Genomic DNA, 22,430 nt, shown 5'->3' on the forward strand with positions numbered 1-22,430 from the left:
CATCTGGAAGCCTTTCCTTCAATCAAGTTACCTAGAAAGTCTCCCTTCTCCATCAACCAATATTTTTACAGATTTTTCAATCTTCATTATCTCTGAGATTACATCTTTCCCACCCAATCAGACAGCAGGTTGGAAAATTTCCATAGGAAATCAGTCTAAAGAGCACTAGAGTTGAATAGGCTTTTATTGGATGTGTCTGAGTAAATATGGTTCAAGTGGCTTCTGGAATGTAAGATCCTCCTTTGGATCAAGGCATGGTAATTGACCGCTCATAAGCAACATTAATATTGGATCAGGTTTCACAACGACGCGGCTCATCAGTTTTCACACTGAGTTTATATGCATTTATTTATGCTATTCCTACATGTTAAGAAGCTCAAGTTGAGTATTAAATCCAAGTATTGTAATTTTTCTGATGTGATTAATTTATACACCTTTACGGTGTGTATTTTCAAATGCTGCCTAAGTCATATACAGGATATTACAAGCCAGGTTCAGTCTTGCTCTAAAACAAGGACTACTCCACTGAAGCTCTGTCTTCTTAAGCCAAGAATTTCAGTAGCCTCCAGCCTCTGAAAATACTGCAATGTATTGCTGATCTGAAATTGCACAATTAAATTAGAGAACAAACTTCCATTCAGTCTTTTACCTTCTCCAAAAGCCATTCAGTAGGAAATAGAACCAGCTGTCCTTTATGTTCCCATGCTCCCACCCCTTCTCTGCAAGGGAAACCTAGCACATGTTCTGAATAAGAACTACAGTATCCTCCAACATGTACATATACCCACAGTCATACAGTGATCTTGGATAGCAAGAGGAAAAACTCAGGGAGCATATCACACTCAGAAATCATCATCAATGTGACACATATGCAGTGCCTCAAAATGAAAAAATGGGTGGAAAAAACCTGCTAAAAAGCTCATCCTCCACWAGAAAAATCATATGTCATTTAACATTTCTTCAGCTTCATAAGAGAAATACAATAAACTATATTTTTGATGAACAGTGATAAGCTGCCTCTCCCTCTTAGAGTGYAACCAAGAATTATTGACTCTTTCCAGACACTGATTATGATCTTCAGGAAATATTCTGCAACTTAGATATCATACTTTAATCATTCTTTAAAGTGAATTAAGGCAAAGGGGGCATTTAACAAGCTTATCTAAGGCAATGAACCAGTGAAGTTGAAGAAAAAAAAAACTAATGAACAACTGAAAGAAAATAAAGAAAAATACATAAATGACTGATGTTCAGTTTGGGACAGGGTGTAATGCTCAAAATAAACAGAATTCCAATAAAAGAATTCCTACCTACATGCATTTCCAATATTTGACTCTGCTGATACTTGTGACTTTGTTAGTGTTGACTCTGAATTCACTGATAACACAAAGTTAGTAATTTTGCACAGAGGGACAAGGTAGACATTTCCAGCTGTATCCTTTGGATAACAGATTGATGCAGRTRTTGCATTTAACTGCAATCTTATGTTTATGATCTAGCCATACAATATRTACTGTTGTTTTTGCCATGTAATAGCTGGCAGCTTTTCTCTRGTGAACTCACCCTGCTCACAGGTGTTGATCCTTCTGGGAGATGCAAAGTGAGTATTCGCTGCAGCAGATGGGGCTCCTGAACCCTACCCTGCTTGTATGAAAGCTGAGACAGTCTCTTTGGAAGACAGGGTCTGTGTTGGGCTCTTTTCTTCTTTTGTCCCAGCCAGGATAGTGACTGACCTAGAATATCTCTTATGTTGGTAATAATGGCTGAGAATTAGAATTTGCCTTTTTCCCAATTAGACAGTATGCTTAGAATAACTTATTCCAAAAACATCACACTTRTCCTTCATATCTTCCCCTAATACATTCTTCCTGTGACAGAAATACCTCCAATATTACATTCAACAGTGAAATATTTTATAATGATGTGTATATATGGGACCAGATCTTGGAGACAAATAAATAGTTGTACCAAGCTAATAGAAATTCAAAGACAGTTACAAGTGCTAAACTGATGCAAGATTCCTGTTCAATATTAAAAGCTTAAGTGGACTTAGACTATTGTTTAAAAAATACTTGGGGCATTATAAAGGTCCTCAGACAGCATCTCTGAACTGGTCATTCAGTCTGCCCCAAAACCAATGTTATTATTATATTTTATTGCCTCCCTTCTTAAATTGGTCCATGATTTYTCTCATCACTTAACTCAAATGTTTCCCTTAAACACATGAACTCTTGTATAAAACTTAAGAGAAACAAGTGTAGAGAAGAGATAACAATAATTAAAAGGCATAAATCCCTAGACACATAGACTGGAGAGGYTGTGCTGGTGTCTTCATCAGGCAGCAATCTGGTCATAATATTATTATCTCAACTTCTTGATTTTATTCTACCTTTACTTCTATATCTTCACATATTCTTGATTACTGATAGCATCAAATGTAGTTGTAGTTTGTCTGTTCCTGGCAGAGAGGAAAAAAGATTGATTCCTAATTTGTCCTTGAGAGGCACAAGCGATGTGTACTGGATTTTTTTTTGTGTCATAGAACATCCAAAACTAATAAAAAACAGAGCACTATAATTATTATTATTATTATTATTATTATTATTATTATTATTATTATTATTATTATTATTATTATTATTTGGGTGAAAAATGTTGCTCTGACAATTTTATCCTACGCATTGAAGATACTCAACAAATCTCTATTTGCGTAGAACTGGTGGGGAAATGGACTGCTGGTTTGTGTTTGCTGTTGAAATGCTTCGTTTCAGGGAAGTTTGTAGATGAAATTTAAGATGTGAAAAGTGTTAGTCATCTCTGGACTGAAGGTCTGTATGAATATGTATCTTTAAACTGAAAGACCCTGTAATAGTGAGGTTTGTGCAAATGTGCAGCACAGACCCAAGAAAAAACAACATCATTCAGTAGTATGTCAACACTAATGTATCGATTTGTGGCCAAGGTTCTGGTGATATGAAGGTGAAKTACAGTACTAGAATCTGTGCCAACAGCACAGTTTAACTCAAATTCTGGAAATAACAGTGTTATCGCTAAAGAGTGACTGTCCCCTCTCTTGTTCGTAAAAGAGAGCAGGCGTTCAAAACAGAAGGCAAGGACCTCTCCTTTATCCTCATTTTCCCATATATGGACTGGGGACAGTTTTATTGTCTTCTGTTCATGACTCATTGTAAAAAAACAGGAATAAAAGTGAACCTGATAAAGCATGAGCTGATCTAAATGTCTCCATTTTCTACCTGCGCTGGTTTTGCTAGGACAGAGCACGTATACAGTTAGGAGAGAAAATCCAGAAGCACAGTGAAGATTTCTGGAACTATGTGCACTGCGTGTTTTATCATTGCTCAGCTATTCTGAGTACAGCACTAGACCCATCCTACATTGCAATGGTGTTTCATATTCTGAAAAAGATATCGTATTATCTTACATATTGTCAATACAGAATAATCCTCTGAGCTCAATGTATCACTTTCGTATATAAAATATATAAAGCCTAGCACCTTTTCCGTTTGTGTTCATAATGATTTGTTATTGGTTCTTTACAGTTTCCACTAGTTCTTAATCATAGTAGCTCCACTTGTAAGGCACATTTTGAGGTAAAAATTTTAAAATTAAAATAAAAGAGTCTTGAGTAACCTTCTTGTCACCTACAAATTAATTAAACATTTTAAAGTTTTACTGTGTTACATTATGACAAACCAGGCTGTTTAGCATGCATGTGGGATACTTGTCAGAGTCCTTAGAGCAAAACTCATTTTACTTTGCATTAAAAAAGAGTTGATCATACATAATTATTCATGCAGAATACTTCACACTTTCTTAAGTAAAAAAGAAGGTGATTACCAATTATGCCACTGTCAGAAAAAAAAAAATACTTGCCAGTCCTGCAGTTTTTTAGAATTCAGTGTACATGAATATTCTGTTTTTATGGTAAGTTTCCTCAAACTCGCTAACTCATTTGAAGGGTCTAGGCTCTGCAAGAACAAAAGGCTTCCCACTCTGTGGGAGGACTACAGAACCATAACTCAAAAGATTGAACATGACAACACTGCAATGCATGTAAAGACTAAAGTGTTTTTGGTTTGTTTGTTTGTTTAATAGATAAGGATGGGTATACATAAATACTTAACAACTTAACAGAGAGCCATCATACCCTAAACAGCATTGTGGGCAATACATGATACTCTGAAGATCCTCATAATGTGGTCAAGGATGACTGTAAAATATCTTTTTAAATCTGGAAGACAGAAAGACCTCCTAGTTATAGAATATCATCCTTTGCTTGGATGGATAATCCTGGAGTTGCCAGCGCATATGCAATCTGGGGAATGCCTTGGTCTGGACAAACARGCAGACTGGCTCTCCAGCTGAGGGAAGGGCTGCGGAGACCAAAAGGCAATGTCTGTTCTCAGAACAACAAGTAAAACAAAAAGAGTGACAGAGACACGAATGAGATCAAAAGGCCTACAAAGAAGTACAAGATGAGACGAGAAAAGACACTTGGAGAGCAGCCACATTTCTACAAAGGCTTCTAAATAGCAACAGAAACTCTATCCATATTTCTGTCATGAAGGCAGAGTCTCAGTTGCAGAGTCAGACACAGAATAGATGAGGGGTGGAGAACTAGGCTGAGGGAGGGAGGGTCATAAAGAGATTGTGCCATGTTGTGTGATACAGCTGTAGCCAGCCAGATGTATGGTCCATTCAATTCAAGCAAGAGCTGCAGGCATCTGTCAAAGGAACACCTCCTCCACAGAGCTTCCTCCAATCCAGATAATGGATGGCTTCAGAGCTGCCAAACATCTTTGTTTATCACACCAAAAACCATCCTGTACTACTGTCCTCAAGTGATTTGATCAAAACCTGTTTCCAAAAGTGTAGAGCAGAATAATCTATACCTCACTTCACTTTTCTTCTTAGGCATTCAATGTCTCTCTTGTCTATTACTTTAGTATGAGCATCAAAATCCCTTACCTAAATCTGAATAACCCTGAATAAGATAAAATTCTGATGTMCTTGTGCAAAATATTTTAATTTCATAAAATATTAGCAGAAATGTGATGTGTGAAGTTTTCTTTAATCTTAGAGAAAGTTTCTGATCTAGAAGAGAAATTTTAATTCTCTAGATTATCACACCTTCTGTGTGGCAGTTACCATGGAGAATTAAAAAAAAAAAAAAATCACAAGGTTCTCAAACAGACAACTAGAGAGTCAAAAAAAAAGAACAAAAACTCTAACACTTGAGTGTCTGGCAAATCATACTGGCTACCAACCATATTGTACACAAGACCTACCAGAATACATGGAATACCTTTGTATGCTTGAGGAAGCTATTTAGACAGCATTGATAAAAACAATTCAGTTTAAGATGGTCAAGAGAACAAAGCCAAAACCTCAAGATCCTTCCTGGAAATCAAGTATAATCCACCAAAACTATTTGAATCTTTTTCTTTATGGAAAAAAGCAAAAAAGACAATTCCAGCTTGTTCATTATGAAAATAAGAAGGAAAAAAAATAAAGGTTTGAAGCTAAGAATATATCCCAAGAGGCATGTGGAGCAATTTTCCTTAAAAGGACAATCATTCAAAGGATTAGAGTACATTGGCTCCCCTAAGTCCTCCCATAGAGACAATATTCTCTCAGCAACCTCACGTGTTCTTGATCATTCATATTTGCAGCTTTAGTGCCATTGACTGTTTTCATTTTTCCAGGGATTAACCTTATTTCAATGAGGCAAGCTTTTGCTCTGAAAGCTTAGTGCACAGATGCCAAAATATCTTTCAGGGCCAGTATAATTCCCTTCCACAGCCAGACACCAGTGAAGTATCATAATGTTTTGTTTCACAGTGACTTCCACAGAGGACAAGTTTTTAAAATAAGCATCACTAGGCAATGGGTCAGAAGTATGTTTATCTCCTTGAATTGTTCAAACTCCCCAAACAAGTAAAATTGATAATTTGGGTTCCTGAATGAGGTTTAGCCTCCTTGGAAGCTGAGCTATGAAAGCCTGTCAACATGGGGTACATTTTCAAAGAATTGCATAGGGATTTAGTTGTGTGTTTCTCTTCTACTATTCAAGAAGGAAGGCCTGCCTCTGTATTTGCAATCAAGTAGTATCTGTGTAAATGAAAGAAGTAAAAACTAAATTACGTTTTTTTCTTTTTTTGCTTTATATAYTACGCCAGAATTTCTGCAATCTATATCATGAGTCATTCCTATCCACTGACTGCAGAGGAAGGAGTTATTGCTCAAGAAAAGGCTCTGATGTGAGCAGATAATGTCTTGGGGGTGTTCCCYACCCATTCTTCCAGAATTTTGTAAGTAAGCTATAATTAGAATAACTGTTTTTTTTTATGGTATCTAACAACATATTGCCACATATGCATGCCACATTGCCATAGACTCATGCCAGGGGCCACATATTCCATGCTTCAGGGTAGTCAGTCTACTTTGGCATATGTCATAATAATTTTTAAATAAGACTTTGGATTTTTTTTTTCTTTAGTGTATTAAGAAAACAACCATGGTAAAATGAGAACAAAAATGACTGCTAGTGCAGCAAAATTTTAATGTTAGCGAACTTAATCTAATTTATTATGCTGGTTCTCCAGTTTAGGTTACTGAAAACATTCATGTAATCCTCAATAATTACAAATCTATATTTTCCCAACTTTTAAAAACCGGAGCTCAAAGCTGACACTTATCTTAAGATTTAAAAGCCTTACTAGTTGAGTTGTTTATATCGAAAAGCTTTCTGTTCTCTTACACTCTTGCTGRATGTTCTGTAACCTTTTTTATTAGTACATTGTATATGTGGGAGATCAAAAATCTTTCAAAAATGTGTTCTAAAGTTTATCCACWTGGGTAGTTCTCCTGACTCCAGCAGAGAATTGGAATTTGGTTATGTTTTACAAACAACTTTTAGGAATTTACATTTGCTCTAAAACTGTTGGCCAGAACGTTTGATGTCTGTATCATTAGATATGTTTAGTCAGAGAAGATCTTCCAGATCAAATTATCTATTCTGGCCTTGCTTTAATGAATTCAGGCTTCCAAAGCATATTTGTGTATGTATTAGACCCATGCATGTCTACATGCCATGCAATAACAACAACAAATTAATTAAGAAAAAAATCAAGAGTTTCATTATTAAATATTTGTTTGATTTTTCAACCAAATCAATAAGCTGGACTATACGTATATATGTCTCTGTGCGTGTGCATGTGTATAAAACCAACCAAAAAACAAAACAGAAACCAAAGAAACCCTAAAAGTACTGTAAAATATATATATATAWAAAAAAGTTTATAAAAAAGGAGTAGCTCTCTAGTCAAATAGCGTTCTTATTTATACCAGGTAAAGATAGGTCACTAGCATACATTCTTGTAAAGACTACTGAGCTGTGTTATTTCAAAACAGATCTGAATGATATCAGAATACATCTCATAATATTTTAATGTTTACCTCAATATCAGATGTTCCTACTCATGATCAGGCGAGTTTGCAGTGCAAGCTTTGAGATACATCCAAGTTTGGGCTGGGAGGAATGCAAGGGGGTGTGTTGTTACTCCACCCTCTAGCCCACAATTTCCTCAGGAGGGAAAATATATACATATATATATATATATACACACATATACATATACACACACACACATAATATCATTAAAAGAAACAGAATTCCTGTGTGAGTAGATCTATTCCCCATTTGTGGTTATCCTTCGTTTCATCATTCTTCATTCTTCTTTCATCAATCTTCTTTTGATTTATTAATCAAAATTATTGCAAATAAAATGTACTAAGCTTCTCAGCTTCTTCTCAATTGCAGAGTGAGACTATCTAGAAATAAAAGCTTGTGAGAAATGTTATTGCCCATGTTCAGGTAAGCATGGTACTGACTGGCTTTATAGGCACTGGCTACAAAGGATGTTAAAGGTTCAGACAGCAACTGCAGTTTAGAAAAGTTTCTGAACTTCAACTCAGCTGTGATCGCTATCTCTGTGAATTCTTTACCCACAGCAAGTGTAGAGGTAATTTTGATTTAGCTTAACCCAAAATTAAAGAGAGTCAAGCTAAGTTAAAATACTTAGCATTTTTCTCAGAGTACGTAGTAACTCAGTCATGTATTTAACACTTAAGAATAATATCAGATACTCTGATTATAATATTGTGCCTTAGAAAACAATTGCTAAGGAATAAACTGAAGAAAGAGGTAAGCTCTTTTTCATCATACGAAAAACAAAATTTCAGAAATGTGTTAACGATGTTCAGCAACAAATATGAGCAGTACATGTAAGTTTTTTATGTTTAAAATGTCAAAGGGTGCTCATACACAAGGGTGATATATACCCTGACAGCTAATTAAACTTATGATCCATATAGGAACAGCATCACACCACATTGTAATTAGTTTACCAGCCAGTGAGTCAGAACAGCAGATCCTATAATGATCTCTTGCATGATTTTCATTGTAAGCAAAAGACAGCAAACGTGATCTATTCGCTACCAAGTGTGTGAACTGGTTTAATACAGTACAAATTACTGTAATCACATGAATAGCATCTACTAACTCTGATTAAACATCAACAGCCAATTATGTTAGATGCTGTCTACACATACAAGGAAGCCCATTCCTGACTCAGACTGCAATAATCTAGAGACCTTGCAAGACTGCAAAAACTTATATGTACTCAGCGTAAGTAGAGGACTACTGACAGTGTGCCAGAGTTAAAACATTCAAGAATAAGACCTATAGCATAATTCACTTTCACCTACACATTTATATTCCTTTCTCTTAGTTTTGTTTCACATCTCTCTTTCAGCTAACTAATTTACCTTTTGCCAAGACTTGAGTCTTGGCTGCATCACACAGTGCAAAAGAAACCACTCATTTTACAGCTACAGAGAAAAATTAAATTGTTTAGAGTCTGAAATTAACCGTTCTTCAGTGTCAGTTACTAGTGGGCTCTTGCTCTGATGAAAACAATCAACTCTACCTATTTCACATACAGCCATAAAACCCATAGTATACATGACCTCCTTAAGTTAGTTTATCTTAGATTATATCTTGAATTTTTAAAGATTGAAGTAGTTAGAGGAAATAACTGTTGACTATTATTCATTTTATATGCTGAGTATACTTTGGAAAAACTCTTCACTGTATGATTATATGTACCAAAATACAAAAATTATATATGATGACCATATGTTTCCATAATTATATTCAGTTTATCATCAAGCCTTCAAATAGGGCTATATAATCTCCTCAATATGGAGTTTGCTGAAGCTTAGGAAAATAACTCCTTATGCAGACAAGTTACAGACATGCCCTCAGTCTTTGCTGATGCTAGTACACACCTTCACTAAAAAATTTTATATGTTCAATTTATTTGATTTTGAAGGGATTAGAAAAAGAAATGCTAACATGACTAACTGCAATCACATTCCTCAGCTGCCACCTCAATACTGTTGCTCCTTCCAAGAAAACAGCTTTGTACTTTGAGAATGGCTAATACAGTCAAAATGTCTGTGACTTGTGGTAGTTAAGAAATGATGATGAATAATTTGATTTTTTTTCAGCTAACTAGCTACTTAAGAAGGAAAAAGACATATGCCAAACCACCAGTGAATCATGTGAACTACTAAATCCTTGACTCCAAGTCTCCCATCTTGACTGGAAAGAAAAAACATGATTATGAATTACTATGCAAAAGTATGTGTTAGACAGCACGTATTTTGAGACAGGAGCTAAAAGAGAAAGCATGTGTGTTGGTTAAGAATGGGGGAAAAGAGAAAGAATGTTACAAATCATAGTTTAGCACATTAAGCAGTTTTCTGAAAAATATTAACTGTTCCTGCTGCTACCTGCATGCAGCAGGTAGAATTTACAGGGCTAGAGTTCAAAGGAAAGATGTTCTTCTAAGAGACAAGGATCAGGTCCGGGTTCAGTTTCCTGCAGTGCTTTGTCTCTCCTGWGAGACCTTGAGAAAGTTACTCAATTTCTCTGCTCTTCCCTTAAAAGACTAGYGATATTTTCTTTTATTTCTTGCTTGTTTTATTTGTTTTAGGACAGGAATTATCTCTTTTGGTGTACAGGAAAGTGAAGAAGATCCTTGCTGTATACAGAATCCAGGGAATGACTGGGCAGCAAACTCAAAACAAGCATATTGGAGAGAAGAGAGGGTTGTAAAGATGTACATATTTGCTTTGTGTTTTTAAAATGACATATAAAGAATTTTGCAACTCCTAGCACAGGCTGTTGTGAAAGCCAAAGGTGAAGATATACTCAAAAAGAGGTTAGCTAAATTCATGAAGAATAAATATAACCAGCTCAAGAAGTGCCTAACTAATTAATTACTGGAAGATGACTATTTCTGGGGAAGGATCACACTATATGTAGTCTTCCTTTTCTTTCTTTCTCTAAACCTCTGAGCCTTTGGTCATCTGCAGTAATACATTTCCTCTATTCTTTAGCTTGGGCCTTTAAGTCCTACTATATGTGTATGTGTGTGCACATGTGTGTGTGTGTGTGTGTGTGTGTGAGTGTACTCATATATATGCATGTATGTATATGTGCATGTGTGTGTGTATATACGTATGTTTGTGTTTAACGTGCATCCATTAAAAAGTTATATCACTTTGACTTGAAAGTCACTGCTGCATTATTATAATATGCTGTATTTTTATTATATTATTTTTCTATATAACTGTTTTTTTTCTGTGTGAGACTCCACTATTTGGGGCAAATGCACTATTATAGAGTTCATTGTGAATAATAAATAAGAAGAAAATAAGAAAAAATAGAAGTGGGTGGTATGAGAAGGACATCACCAGCCACATGGAGAGCAGAGCTCTGCTGGCTTTTCTATGCAACATCCATTTAAGTCGGCAGTCAAGGACCTTAAGAAGCCCTGTCCTAAAGGGCCTTAGCAGGTCTGCCAGAAGATGCACGCCAGCCGATTCAGGACAGTCATATGTAATACAATAAAAACAGATTACTGGGCTTGAAAATGCTGCTTTTCAAAGAGCATTGAAACAACAAATAATATTGTGTTGTTTCCTAACAAGAATGGCTGGACAAACTTCTCACGCAGCCAGCCTCTCCACCCTCTCCCACATCCCCAGCCCTGCAATTTATACTTATGTTTCAATGCTGTCTTTATTTTGTGTGTGTCATCTGACAGGACAAGGAGGCCATATGTAGCAGTTCTGGTTTGTTACTTTCAACATCATCTGTAGGCTCTAGAGGATACTGCAATGTATATCTTATGCCAAACAGCTAAAAAGCTAAAATTACAGAAGCCTAGATCTTTTTTTTTTTTTTTTTTTTTTGTCATTTTCCCTTGGAATGTGCTAGGTGTTCAGATTTACTGAAAGGGTTACCTGCATTGTGACTGCAGAACTCCAAAGTGCCATGGTGTCTGGAATCATAAAAGCAGCAGCATATTCTGCATTTACATTAGATTTACATTAAATTTCCTTTACTTCTGTGCAAAGGCAGCGATGCATATTGTGCAAAATTTAATGAGTCCTGTTCCTCCACTAATAATTCATACGAGGACTTACTCCCACACAAGTGTACACGCACAAATATCACTACTGTAAAAATAAGAAAAGAGAAAACTAAGCTACCAGTTTGACATCTCAATGTTATTTACATGCATTTACATTTTAAATGTATTAGCTTTAAATTTATCAAATAATTGTTGTTTTCCTTTAATTATAATAACTTACAAAATTTATTTTATAAGTTAAAAATGGATSCTGCAGGTTAGCTTTGTAATTAAGAAAATGAGCTTTTGACGTTTACCTGGAAAAAGATGTTTCCTATGTGGCCTGCTTTTCTTACTCAAAATTAAAAATTCTTTARCACCATTTAAAGATTTTAATAGGAAAAAAAAGTAATTCATTGCCATGAGCAAAATTCTTAAGACATCCTAATAAGCCCGTTGTTAACCTCAAGGACTTTCGGGAGAGATAAAAAGGCAGCAGAAACTTTCTTTCATTCCTGTTYCACTCCTCCCAGCTCCCTTTTCCTCTTCTTCTGCCAGCATCAGATAGCAAATGCAAAGTGTTGTAGTATCTATGACAAAAGTTTTCTAATATCCAAAATATTAGTTTATCTGTGATTGCTTCTGTAACTGCCATAACGTTGCCATGTAGCCTATGATATGAAGTCTGAGTCCTGAACGTAATTTGGATGTGCCTTAACTTTGCTCGATGTTTTGACTGAGAATGTTCCATTGCTGCATTCCTGTTGCCTGAAGCTGTCAGAGGAGAAACTTAATTCTACCACTAAACAAAGACCTTTTGAAATTTTTTTCTAAGCTGTTGCTGAGTGATTTTCGCATGTTTACCATAAAGCAAAACTGCAAGAACTGTATCAGCGTTGTAAAGCTTCATGGTATTACACACTATAATGATGGGAAGGGAGGTATCAACTACAAGAATACAACTATTTTCTCACCATTTCAATCACCTACATGTTGACTGTAACAGCATATAGAAATCAAGATATTTTAGTGTGCWGAGATTCCTTCTTCCTTCCATTTTCTCTGGTTAAACTGTTTTCATTGAAGTCATCACATTTCATCAGAATTTGCTGGAATAATCAAGAATATTTTGTGAATATAACATTTAAAAAAAACARTTTTATGTTATATTAATAGATCCAGTAAAGGTATCATTATGCAAAGAAAAGTTTTTCTTCTCTTATCCRTATTAGAAAACTGAATTTGGAGAAAAAAAGAATTAAAGTAACTTGTCTTCATAAAAGGTTAGTTAATAAAGTCATATATATTTGCCATCCAAAGATAAACTATCGAGGCTATAGCTATTTTAAAACATATAAATTGCTCAGTGGTGCTTGGAAGCAGAAATTCTTCTAAGCAGTTCCAGTGAAAACATCTTTTTTTCCTATTTTCATCAAAGGTTTCCTTTGAAACTTTTGGAGGTTCATCTTATAATTGCTCCTTCACCCTAGCTATAACAGAAAAAAAGGGCATGATTTCRTAAGAAATGGTCATAACTTTTTTCCCTAGTGTGTCAGTAACTTTCTAGGGGTGGGGGAAAGTTCCAAAGCAAATTTTATCTTAAATAAAAAATGAAGTTTTTTTTTTTAAACCTGGCTCCGGACGACCTTGTCAGTATTTCAAGTCTTTATTCAATTTCGTACCCTCTCCTTCTCCATTCCACCATTACATAATTACTATAATGCTTATATTTACCATAATATGTAGCAGTGACTTCATAGTTTAGTACAGCCAAGAGCTTATTTCTAAATCACCCTCCATYGACTAGTCGAGAAAGAAGTCTCCTAAATTGCAGTTCTATGAATTCTATCCTAGTTAGACTCCTCAGGCAGATCATTTGAATTTCTCTCTGTAAATTCAAAATTTTCCGTATAAGAATTAAAATATTCTATGCAGCTTTTGTTCTTTACTTTGAACCAGATTAAACCTGTTCTGTAGTCATGTAGGTCAGTTTGCAGTGGAAACATATCTCAAATTTATKCCATTCCTGAAGTATTTGCTCACTTAAGTCACTAACCAAGTTTTTCCACAAAACTGGCCTTTTCTACCAATAGATTTTTTAGACTAGACGGTTCTAACCCAATCAACAAATGGAGAACTTCACTGCTGCTGTTGCACTATCTTGTAATAGAGAGGTACTACAATTCATAAGAARAAAAGCTTCAGGAAAAAACCTCCTACATCAAATATAATCTGAAATATTCTAACAAAGAGAYGCTAGTGCGTGCCTCATATTTCAGACCCATACTGGGAACCACTACTGTAACAKTTTCATTTTTCATGAAATGGAGATAATTAGCTCCTCGCTTTATAATGTATAAATGAAAAGTAYAGTCCACAGGATCTATTCGCCGTACGGCTTTGGGGTGAGATCCTTACTAGCGTAACTTACAAGTTATACCTACAAGCACAGACAGGTATAACTTAAGCAGAAATTAAATGTCTAAATTTTGGAGCAAAATAAAAAAAATGACCAATCACTCCATTTCCCATCTCACTCAAACTTCTGAATTTTCTAGCAAAATCTCAGGTAGGACACTGRCATTATGCAAAGAAAGCACCTCTGCCTTCACCCTAGATAAGCACTGATCTCCTGCAAGTGCCAAGCAGAAGTACTGCTTCTCCACCCCCCAGGTCATCCTTCCAAGTCTACGCACCACGGATGAGACAATCTGCTTGCCAGAGGCAAAAATCTCCTTCTTGATCATAGAAGGAATTTAATTTAAGACTTTCATTTTAAGTYATGGTGTCAACCAGGGGAGTAACCAGCTCAGAATTGTAATGAAGGGGATGAATAGGGTGACAGAGGCAAAGGAAATAGCCTCTTGCTTGTSAGATTGGTGTTTTGTTGATGTCTTCTACACACAGTAAAGCTCTGTGTTTTTTGTTGAAGCAGAGTGTAAGAAATTCTAAATAATGAAGCCAATAGTCCAAAAAACAAACAGAAAGAAAATASCTCTGTAGATTTCTAGAAAATGAGAAGTCACTTGCAGCCAATTTTAGCAAAACCTGTTTATCTGTATACATCTTGCCAAGGAAGATATTCACATGTTTTGTGCCTCATATTGCAGAGTGAAATTAACTTCAAAAGAGTGAAAAAAAAATATGCAAAAATATTAATCTTCACCTTGTCTTAGTGATGAGAGACTATTTTGTTTCATTTATTCTCACCTTTAGAAATCCATACAAGTCTACTCTTGCTTACAGCCCTGAACTCATTATTATCAATTTCCTTCTTACTCCTTACTCTTTTCGCAAACTTCTTCCTAAATGTTACCTTTGAACTACCCATTTCTGGTCTTTGAAGATCCTATGGTTACCACTTCTCCATTGTGGTGAAATTGTGGATTCCCAGAAGTCAGTAGCAAACTTCACATCATCTGCAGCAGGGATTTCACCCTGGCTGTCTCCATCTATTCATCTCGCGACTAATGTCTTGGCTATTTTTCAAAATCTCTTTTCAAATACACAGTTCTTAGATTCGAATCTTTTGCACAATAAAAGCTTTCAGTTCCCACAGCACCAGAAACACAATGTAGCAGCAAAGAGGGAGCAAAATCTATGTAAGYAATACAGAGATCTGAGGAACCAAAATATGATTCCTGCGCCTTTCTTTGTCACTGGCTGCATATATTATCTTCAACARAACATTCAAATATTCAGTGCCTCAGTTTCCTCTTTTGTGAAATTATAATTATCTTTCTCATTAGGAAAYCTTGAAATTTGATCCAATAAAAACAAACAGTATGTGACTGGTATTATAGTAACAGTTCGTCAGCTGTTTAAAGAATCTCATCATTCTGGGCTAGGGATGGGCTTGAAATTTAGTCAGGACTGAGATAGGGCAGGACTCAGTCTGCACCACTATGGTCTTTTTTTCCACTGTCATAGCCCAGATCTACTGCTTTGTTGTCTTTTCCAGTGATTAAATCTTTAAATATATCTGTATTTAAATATATTTTACATATATATATATATATATATAAGAAGTATTCCTATTAGAGATACTGAATACATTAATTCTAACGTCACCAAAATAATAGGGAAAAATTAAATCATTTTAAAAATGATTTTTTGTAATATCAACTTAGGAACTGTAAAATTAATTTGAAAATATTGAATGGTAAAAATACCTTCTAGACTCTCTCTTTATCTCTTACAGTACAAATTATGACAATTAATCTCTATAAGAAAGATTAAAATATATCTCTATAGCTCTAATGATTCTGATTCTACAGTGCAATTGTGCAGTACAATTGGTTCTACCACCCTATAAATACAGTTATGGTTATAGCTGCCAACAGCTAATGCTTCTCCTTCATAACAAATTTACCAAAACACATATAAAGCTAGAAGGTTGTCAGATCTTGATATAAGTTTTGGTCCCATAAATTGAAATTTACATACATTTTGGCAAAAGAAAAATGATGAGAAATTAAATAAATGATTATGATCTCACAATATATAAATCAATTCCATTCTTTATTAGAAATCTTTTACAAAGTGTATTAGATAATTAAGCTGTTATATAGTAACTCATGCATATCAAATATCTCAGTCAAGAAGGTTAATTGAAGCTCCCTCTTCATCACTGTAAATGTCTTCAAACTGCTTTGACTGGGTCAAGCTGAAACAAAAAAGGTAGACTCTAATAAATGCTCTGAACAAATTAATGGCAGGGAAAAAAAACCTAAAGAGAATAATATATTTCTTTGTATATTTATGGTTTTGAAAAGAATACTGCACTATCAATTTTTTYAACTTGACTTTTAATATCTAGTAATTCATGTTTATAAAAATGTGAGAAAAAATGTTTCTCTCAATATAAACCATTATTAAGTCAGGCACTAAATACTCAGCTTTGAACATGCCACCATTTTCTTCTTTGGCACTATTTAAGATAGATATAGTTTCTTTAGTATTTGTTATATTCTCGTGTTTGTCTCATCTTATAATGCAACATATTTACTAAATATATGCATATACTGGACACATTTTACAATGAGCTCAGTGGACACAAACCCTGTTGTTTGTGCGAGCTATAAGCTCAGGAATCTGCCAGCTTCAAGTAATTTACAGGACTGTGGTCACATCACAAGCAAGACTTATGATTACCAACACTGTTACTGTACGGTATCAGCTGGTAAACATTGACTTCTACAACATCCCCTGGATATGTTCTATCCATTTTACTTCCATTTTATTTTTATTTTTATTGTGGTGTGTGGACAACCAAGAAAAATTATGAGGTTTTGGGTTTGGAGGTTTGAGGTTTTTTTAAGTTTTTAGTTTTAATTTTGCTTGGATTATTCTCTTTCAGTCTGTTAATTTTAAACACACTTATCCTACAGAATTCTTTCCCGTCAACCTAGGTCTTCTCTAGCTGGGCTGCTTTATTTCACTGGTTTCAGGATCTTTCCTTAGAAATGCTTCTCTTCATTCCTTTTTTTCATAATGGTGTAAAAAGAATCCCTAACTACTGAACCATGATACAGTCTTTCACTGCAACCAGTTTCTGAGGGAGAAAGCTCTAAATAATTATCAAAGTATAATGAACATTGCTTCTAAATGCTAACTAAATGCCTCATTGGAAATTTTGAAAAGCATTAATTTAGACAACAGTTTCTCTTTATCCCCTATATTTCCTGGGTTTAATTCCTCTTTTTTTATTTATTAGTAAAGGCATTTGCATGAAAGAAGCATCTTTGTTTCTTCAATATTCATTTCCTCTTTCTCATTTAGGGTATCATTCTGCTTCACTGAAAACAATGGCAATTTTACTGATTGACTTCAGGAATGTAGGTCTGATGTTGGGAGATGCTGGATGTCTTCAAGTCCTGATGGAGCCAGCTACAGCACAACAGAATCTGTAAAGCGTAACTTCATGTGACACTGCAGAAATGCTTATGATTTGATTGGTGATTATAACTTTATGCGAAGAGTAAACCTCAAGAATAGACGAATTTCTAAGTTCACCCAATTCCCAGCCCTCTCTTTTCATGCAAATAGCTCTAATTATACAAATAGCAAGAAAAGTACAAAACACATCACACAGAAAAGCATGGTAAGAAGCAGTTTCCGTGTACTGCTAAAAGTTCAACATTCGAACTAGAAGAAATTCTCTATCTATCATTTACCACTCCAAAATAACTAAGAAAATATAAGCCATCATATTTTAATGGTAGCAAAAATAGCTTTCTTATTAGAATATGGGGGGAAAATCATAACTCAATGAAAATATACTGACACTATGTTACAAAGTGCTTTGCACAAGCACATTTCCATCATGACGTAGACTGATTAAATTTACAAAACAGTCATTTTTCAAGAGTTTTTTTTTTTTTTTCTTTTTTGCAAGGTTTATTTGTAAGGATGTGATTTGTGCGTCAGTAGGGCTGCAAACTTTGTGCATGTGTGCGTGTCTGTAAATTAATCCACCAGGGCCAGAAAGCAGCATGTTGATCGGAAGGTCCTGCCAAAGTCTGTCTGAGTGATGGTTGTGCTTTTCATCAGTGTAATCTGTAATCCCCATTTCCATTGGATAGATATAATTAATTGTTACACACGCCACATCTTCTCTTTCCTGGGCACATCCAGTAAAGAAAGATGTCCCTTCGTCCACGCCAAAAGCCATTTACATTCAGGTACAMTTGATATATAGGCTGATGCTCACAAATTATCTAGTCAGAACCTTCCTTAGAAAAACACCTGTATATTGCACTACAGCTCAGAATTTACTGCTTGTCAGGGAAGCATAAGACCTACTCTACTGTGTCAATCATGGCCTAAAACCTTTTATTTAAAGCCTTCGAGCTGTTTTCTCACACTGTTAGAAGTCTGACATCCCATAAAATTTAAAAATAAATTTTCATTTCAGGAAAAGAAGAGAGGAGACTGAAAATGTGGCTAATTAAGCAAAAGATAATATACTGTGTATCAGGTCTGGGCATGAATGAAGGTATTTACAGAATGTTTAAGGGAAAGCAACATTCAAGCAACAGATAAGAGTTTCTTGTTTATTCTTCCTACTACAAATACACCCTCTGCTTTGCTTTCCTTTAAAGTATTAAATCTTACAACCGAAGCACATATTTTATCACATACAAAGTCTTTTAAAACAAAACTCTCAACTTCTTTTTCTCTAATCTGTGAAGAGGTAACACCACTGAGAAACATCTAAAAGAACTTCAAAATATCCAGTGCTCCTAAATTGTCATATGGGTGTCAAATCTGTATGAGAACAGTGGGTAACTAACTGAATTGCATTAAAATTTATGAGCCCAAGATATTGAATGTCAGCAAGATTGCCTGGGCATTTTTGTGTGTGTTTGTGTGTGTGTGTGTGTGTGTGTGTGTATGAGTCAAAGCTGAGTTTCTGTGTTACCTCTAAAAATGAGTAACAGCATGCAGCCTCCCAATAAACTTATGAAAAAGAAAATAATTATTTGAGAAAAGTCCTTCTCAAAAAGGACTTTGTATAACTTGAGCTCTGCAATCTCATCCTCCATCACAGTACCTCCTTCCCACACTTCCTCAAAATGTGTAGGACTCCATTCCCAGAAGTGAGGTTGTGCGCTCAAGGGAGTAATGACCACATCTTCCTCTCCTCTGGGAAATTTCTACCACAATTTGGGGAATCATAGAATTATGAAACAGACAGTAAAGTAGTTATAAACAATGCACAGATGGCCTTGTAAAATGTTTTAAATTTTTAAGGAGGAGAAAGAGTATAGAAGAAGGAAATCCATCTTAGTATCACTATCTGCTCCTTCATTAGCTTTTTTAAATTTCTTTTTCATTTGTAGCAGATATCAATACCGTAATATTATGCCTGAAGTATGCTTTGTGATGTCCAGGAACACACTGCAAGAAGCTAACAGTGGTCATGTGATACAGGAATTTTTCCTGGATGACAAGATATATTTCTTGTCCTCAATCACATTCAGTCCTCAGATCACAGCAGACTGAGCAGATAAAAATATAGAGCTGATGTTTCTGTGATTCATTCAGTCAGGTTATTTGTTATAGGGAGGTGTACAAATACAGAAGAAAAAATTGCCACCTCCAGTTTGTCATAAATTTCAGTATGAGTGAGTTATCCAGAGGTCTATCTTAAAATATTATTATGGAGGTAGTACTTATATTCACTCAGTCAATAGCATGAGAGTCATCTGATTTAGTTATTCAACAACACTACAAAAATAATGAGTGAATTTTAAGTGAAAAATGAGTAACTTAAAAAATAAGTGACTCAATGAACTATAACATTTATAAAAAAGTTACCTAAAATTCTGATTTYTACCAATACAATCAACAATTAAAAACACTGGCCAATAAATTTTAACCAATTTATAATTAACAGCTGAACTATGTCTACTGCAGTTTGTCACAACAGATTTGAACATTTTTTGGTTCTGTGTCTTTGTCCATCTCAACAGTGATGTAAAACATCAGAAAGTGTATAATATACTCTGTGCATTTCCTAGCAAAAGAGGAAATGAATGAAGAAATTAACAGAAAAGGACTTTAAATCACTCTTCCCAGTCAGCTCACATTTTGCTATAGAACTCTTCAGTCAATTTTAATGCATAGCAAAACTTTTGTTTTTGTTTGAGGGAGGTGTTAGTAAAAAAAATAAAATCTGACCTGCTTGTCAATATAAGTGAATACAAATGAAAGCATTGTGGTACATTTAATACTGATGGAACAGTATGAAGATTTTGATTGATGTGACATATACAGATGGATTAATTGAAGAGAAAAAGATTCAGGAGTGATGGGACAGTTATCATGGGTGAATAAAGCTTTCCCTCAGCAGGAAATCCAGACGTTTCTTTAAGTGACACATTTAAGTTCCAGAGGGAAAAATTAGATGTGGTCTGCCTCTCCAACCTGTGCACTCAAAATTCACTGAAAGCTTTTCCACAGCTTTATGGTCAGTATTATCTGCTGCTTTCAGGACTAATATAATCTTTCCCTCCATAACTTATTTTATTTTCTTCACATAAAGTACTTCTGGCACTTCTCTTTTAAATTTCCAACCGCGTACGAATGAAAGCAGGCTCCATTTAAGAAACATACCATCAAAGGATTCATTTTTTTACTTTTCTTCTATGTTTATTGAAGTTACAGGGAAGTTCAAGACTGTTCAAAAGGACAGGAGTAAAAAACTAAAAGGGAGGAGTARAATTTTACCTCAAAAACAAGTGGTCTTATTTATAAATACACATAATTGTCTCGTTGATCTCATTGTGATCAGCAGGTCAGAGATKAAGTTTTCAAATATTTATGGTATTTTTTTAAACTTAGGCTGTGATTTGAAGCATAATTCCCAACAAAAGTGAAAAACCCGCAGGAGCTACTGCTGAGAGCTAAGTACCAAAATCTGCCTTTGCAAACTAAATCAGCAGCTGCTGTTCGTATTATTTTTTGTGAAACTCTCTGTAGAGACACAGGGTCCAAAATACTCACATCTGTACCTACGGGCAACATGTTTTTGTCCCAGAGTGAAAACATACTTTCTTAATTCAGGCAGTTTCTGCCTGAAAAGTATAATCATCATTTTAATATTTCAATAATGTAACAAAATCAAAGCAAGTACTTTTCCTCTGTCTTACTAACTTTTCATTAAACTTCCCCAAAAGCCCAGCTTCAGAGTTAACATCAAAGAGTTAACATCAGTAATTAAATAAAAGAGGAATATCTCCTGATTGAGTGTGACTTCAACAATATTTAACTCAGACAAAATGGAAGAGGATATATTTGTTCTCTAAAGCACTGATTTCACTTAATACACTTTTATAATTCTCAGTCGCAAGAGTCACAGCTTGTTATTTTTCAGTAATTGGGGTTCAGCTGTTACAATCAGAAATCCCATGACACCAGATGCTAACCTCCTCCTTTTTCCTGAAGGGGCCTAATCCTCTCCTCTTAGAACTTGACAATTTGCATCATTATTTTTTACTGTAGTCTCTCCCTGCACATTTAGCTAAGAAAATACATCTACCACAGAACACGAAACATATTCTAAGTTTACACTCTATTTTACCATCCTACTTTTTGTGTGTCTGCCATTCCCTTGGATATTATTCTTCTTTTTTAGGAGATATTCCTTAATTACTGACAAATACATTTTTATAAAATTGGAAAGAAAATTATTCATCTTAAAATATGTAAATTAAATTATTGCTATTTCTGCAAGCTCTAAAAAAGTTATTGAGGACAACTGTTTGTTCTGCTTTCACTCTTCCTTCTTATCAAGTTTTCTTACCTGGAAGCAAATCCTTTCTCTTTGTTAAATTGCAGAGATTACAACCTGTGTTTATTAAACAAGTAGAACAAGAACAGCTAAAAAAAAAACACACGGATTTCTCATTGTGCCTTTTGGTAAGTAAATATCCAGTATCATAAATAGATAACTATGCAAACAATTGCTTTTCCAGAGTGTGAAAAAGAAGAGAAAGAATCACAAGACAAAATGTATATTGTAGTCATACATCAAAATTAAGCTTTTAGTTCTATGTTAACTTACACAGAGATTAGTTTTGCTTTACAGCTAAGGCACACTGTTCTTCATCTGTTGTTCTATGTGAAATATTTGCCAAATCCATTCTTTGCAATCCCTGACAGACAGAATTTTCTATAATACCTATTGAATTAAGAGTTAGATATTAGCCTTAAGGATATTGTATCTACACACCCTTAGGCTCTCAAGAGCAAATCACATCATGGTTTTCTCATTCAGACAGCTGTATAAACCTATGATGCAAAAAATGATTTCAAAAGGGAGGAAATGTGTGTGTGTGCCCGCGCACGTGTGTGTGTGYGTATTACATGTAAAACAATATATATTTTACATGGATATATAGACTAAATCAGAAACTG

Source organism: Rhea americana, unplaced genomic scaffold (assembly GCF_003343005.1).
Source record: "Rhea americana isolate MKP2758 unplaced genomic scaffold, rheAme1 scaffold_52, whole genome shotgun sequence".
Lineage (NCBI taxonomy): Eukaryota > Metazoa > Chordata > Aves > Rheiformes > Rheidae > Rhea > Rhea americana.